The sequence below is a fragment of the Petaurus breviceps genome, unplaced genomic scaffold (assembly GCF_028583685.1).
Source record: "Petaurus breviceps papuanus isolate PSGF00001 unplaced genomic scaffold, PetGlider_PUasm1.0 99, whole genome shotgun sequence".
NCBI classification, from domain to species: domain Eukaryota; kingdom Metazoa; phylum Chordata; class Mammalia; order Diprotodontia; family Petauridae; genus Petaurus; species Petaurus breviceps.
The window spans coordinates 9963667-9967948 of NW_027187465.1; the positions used below are offsets into that span (position 1 = coordinate 9963667).

General features: G+C 46.5%; 1 protein-coding gene across 1 annotated transcript in view; it reads left to right on the forward strand.

Annotated features, from left to right (window-relative positions):
• Window positions 1-2479: 2479 nt before the first annotated feature.
• SELPLG (selectin P ligand) overlaps window positions 2480-4282 on the forward strand; it is an 11127-nt gene continuing 9324 nt past the window's right edge. The window contains exon 1 of the mRNA XM_069081921.1: window positions 2480-2677. The gene's annotated coding sequence lies outside the window, so the exon portion shown is untranslated. The remainder of the gene's footprint in view (window positions 2678-4282) is intronic.

Consider the following 4282-nt stretch of genomic DNA (forward strand, 5'->3'; position numbering starts at 1 on the left):
CCTGAAACATTCTCTTCTGGCTATGTGCCTCAGCTTAGCACACCTTAGCGAGCCCCATTTTGTGTTTGGAGAGAACGTAGTGTGACATGATAGAGGAAGGCAGGGGGATGCACTAATGGAGGGCTGTTTATATTGTCCTGTGTTTTCCTTTGTTGCCCATGCTGGACCAGTGGGGATTTCCATAGCCAGGCTCCACTGGTCTGGGATGTTTGATTTAATGCTGAGTTTACTTTTTACCATAGTAATAAGAAAACACACAAAAAATCCCACCTCTCTCCTTCCTTCCTTCTCTCTCTCTCTCTCTCTCTCTCTCTCTCTCTCTCTCTCTCTCTCTCTCTCTCTCTCTCTCTCTCACTCTGTCTCTCTTTCTCTTCCTTCTTCCCTCCCTTCCTTCTTCCTTCCTTTCTTTTTCTCTCTTTTTCTTCCTCTCTTTTGAGGCAGGGGGTTATTACCCTTTCTTGCAATAGACTGCCTCTGTTTTGGCTCCTTCCTTCTGCATCTTTCTAGACCCTTCTCTCACCCATGCTTGTATAGCTCAGACCTTGCCAGTCAATTCCCAGCATCTCACTACCTGTGACATCAGAGATGAGAAGCTACTATTATGAGTCACAGTTTTGTTTGCTTGCTTGTTTTTGCATCCCAAGGGCCCAGAACAGAACCCAGCATAAAACAGGTGTGTATTTATGAATGTTTGCTGAATTTAATAGAATTCTATAATCTAACATTGCTTCCATCACTAACATTCAATATTCTAAGATCTCTCCCAACTGAAACATTCTATGAGTTAAGGCCTGATCCCAGCTCTGTCATTTCCTGTTCTAAGATTCTTCTGAGCTTTGACACTCTATATTCTGAGATTCCTCCCAGCTCTGACATTCCATGTTCTAAGGTTCCTCCCAGCTCTGTCATTACACACTCTAGCTCTGATAGAAACCCTGTAAGATCTCTCTCAACATTAATGGACTGTTTTATGATCTTATTGAAATAAAAAGTAACTACTTGAACTGATCCAACCATTCTGTAAAGCAATTTGGAACTATGCCCAAAGGGCAACCATACTGTGCATACATGCCCTTTGATCCAGCAATACCATAATAAAGGGGAAAGGATCTACATGTATAAAAAAAGATTTATGGCAGCTCTTTTGGTGGTGACAAAGAACTGGAAATTGAGGGGAAACCCATCAATTGGGGAATGACTGAATAAGTTGTGGTTTATGAATGTAATGGAATACAATTGTGCTGTAAGAAATGATGAGCAGGGGCAGCCAGGTAGCACAGCGAGTAAGAGCACCGGCTCCAGTGTTGGGATGACCTGGGGATCAAATCCTGACTCAGATACTCAGCACCACACCCAGAAATAACTGGCCATGTAACCTTGAGCAAGTTACTTAACCCCGATTGCTTTAAAAAAAAAAAAGAAATGATGAGCAGATGGACTTCAGAAAAAGCTGGAAAGACTTATATGCACCTATGCTGAGTGAAGTTAAGTTAGCAAAACCAGGAGAACATTGTACACAGTAGCTTGATGATCAACTATGATTGACTTAGCTCTTCTGAGCAATGCAATGATCCAAGACAATTCCAAAGGACTCAAGGCAGAAAATGCCATCCACATTCAGAGAGAGAAGTATGGAGTCTGAATGAGGATTGAAGCAGTCTATTTTCACTTTGTGTGTGTATGTGTGTGTGTGTCTTCTCTTTTTTCTGTTTCTTCTTTTACAACATGACTAACATAGAAATATGTTTCCATGATTGCACATGTATAACCTATATCAGAGTGCTTGTTGTTTTGGGGAAGGGGGAGAGAGGGAGAGAAAAAAATTTGCAACTCAAAATCTTCTAAAAATGAATGTTGAAAACTGTCTTTACATATAATTGGAAAAAAACAAAATACTATTTACAAGAAAATAACAGCTAGACTTTGAATATTAATACAGTAGATACTTAAAAATTTTTATTTTAAAGAACGAATGTAAAAAGCTTTAAAAAACCCCTTTCCATCTTGCCTTGCTTTTGCATAACCTCAAAAAAGATTCTGGGTCTGATTTTGATTTCCATAGGCTAAAATAGAGAACTTGACCCTATTTCTTATCTGATTCCTCCTTCCGCTTGAGATAAGGGCAAATATTTTCACTCAGCCTGCAGGACTGGGGTGCAGCCCTCTTGCCAATGGGGTTCTTTCTCCCTGCTCCATCACTGGGCTCCTCAGAAGGCCAGTACCAGGCAAGCCCCTCCCCATTCCTGCCATGTGCTTCCAAGCCGGCCTTTGAGGTCTCCCAGCGACTTAAATGGAAGATGCTTGGGTGATGAGCCATGCAAGGTGTTTCCAAACCCCGGAGGTCTTTGCCACTGCCCCACCCCTTGCCCCTCGTCTCGCTTCCCTTCCAAGTCTTGCTCAGCTATGCCACAAAGGGTCTGATAAACAAGAAGGGGCTGGGAGGGTGCTGTCACATGGCCTTAACCACAGTCTTGCTTCCTCCTTTTGCACAGTGCTGGAGAGCAGAGACGCAGGCAGGTAGCGCCACCAATCCCTCTGGGGACGCTCTTCCTCACGGTTCCCTGTCTCCGTGGGGAGAGGATGTCTCCACAGCAGTGAGGTGGTTAGCGGGCAGCCTGTCCTGGTCTGAGGTCCGGAGACACCCCACTGGTCTGTCCTCCACAGTCTGCTGAAGACGGTAAGCTGGGCCGCATGTGTGAGGGGAGGGAAGGCCACCATGGGCCTCTGAGCTGTCGGCACGCATCCCCAAGATGCTGTAATCCTCATCAGGGTCCACTGGGTCCTTTAGGAACAGGTGACCTTGGGCTTGTTGTGATGACAGAGGGATGTCACCTTTTCTTTAGTCTGGGGAGTATTCAGACTGAGTTCAGTGGCTGGAGCTAGACCCCATTCCCTTATCTCCACAAAGATGCCTCCTAGAGCAGGAGGCGGGGTGAGCTAATGGGCAGAATCCTAGACTTAGCGAGAGAAGTCTAACTGTGGGGAGCTTACACCCTGCCACAGCAAAAGACTTCTGCTTTATGCATCAAAAGACAGTGTGCTAGTGTGGATGAGCGTCGGGCCTCCAAACCAGGAAATCGGAGTTCCCGATCTTCCTGGTAATCCTTCTCCGTAAGTCACTGAATCTCTCGATGCCTGAGACAAAACTCTAATATTATAAAGTGCAGAGAAGCCTGCCTTGGCAAAGGGAGTTCCCTGTACCAGTAAAATCAAAGGTCTGTTCCCTACCCTGCCTTTGGGTATTCTTGGTCTATCCTCTCTTGGCTTCCTTCAAGTTTCCCAGATTGGTAGGACGCTTGATACTCTGGGTTCTGCTCTGTGAGACCTTAACAATGTGCTCCCCCATAAGTCTCCTATCTCTTCTCCTTGGTTTGGGTGCAGGTGAAACACAGGGACCCCTTCTCAGACTTGGGCTTTTAAATGCATGGAAAGGAAACCAATTCTAGGGAAATACAGATGGATTTTTTCCCCCTCCATCCAAATTCATGGACCCTTTTAAAATTAACCAATGGCTCCCAATTAAGAACCCCTTTTCTAGAGGATCTCCAAGATCACTTCCACCTGGGACATTTTCTATTCTATACATCAATGCCCAACTCAACTGCGTTCATGGACTCTGAAGCCTTGGGAGATAGGCTGGGAGGACCAGGCAACGCCCTTTGTCCTCTCCCTGTGGGTGGATCCCCTTCCTTCCTCTCTAGGACTCAGGCCCCGCCTCCTCTTTGAGAGCTTCTCCTGTGGCATGGCTTCCTGGGAAGGAAGGTGGATCTGCTCCCCTTGCTTCCTCCAAAGACACCGCCAGGCAGCGCAGTACAAGTGCTCATTCCTAAGCTTGCCCTCCATAACCAGCCTCTCTGTCTCTCTCTTTCTCTCTCTCTCTGACTGGTATGCTTGGCTGCAGGCCATGTCAATCAGGGGTGATTGAAACCCACAGACACCGGAAGGGGATGTGCTGCCTGAATGGCTTGATTTCTAGAAAGCCTCTGGCCTTCTCTGGAAGTTACAGTCTGGTGCAGGTGGTGGGGCTGAAACCCTCACAGGTCCCCTTGGGGGTGTGGATGGGTGTCTGGGATCCTCAAACTCATGGGAAGAAAGCTTGGGCCTGGGTTAGGCAGCCACAGTCCATTCCATCCTCACCTGCTCCATCATCTCAGGCTTGGGTGACCCTCAAGACCCAGAGTAAATCTAAGCCCATTTTCTCAGGCACAACATTTAGATGACAGGCAGCAGGACTGACAAAGGTGTTCTTTAATCAATGCATCAGACAGTCAACCAATTACCC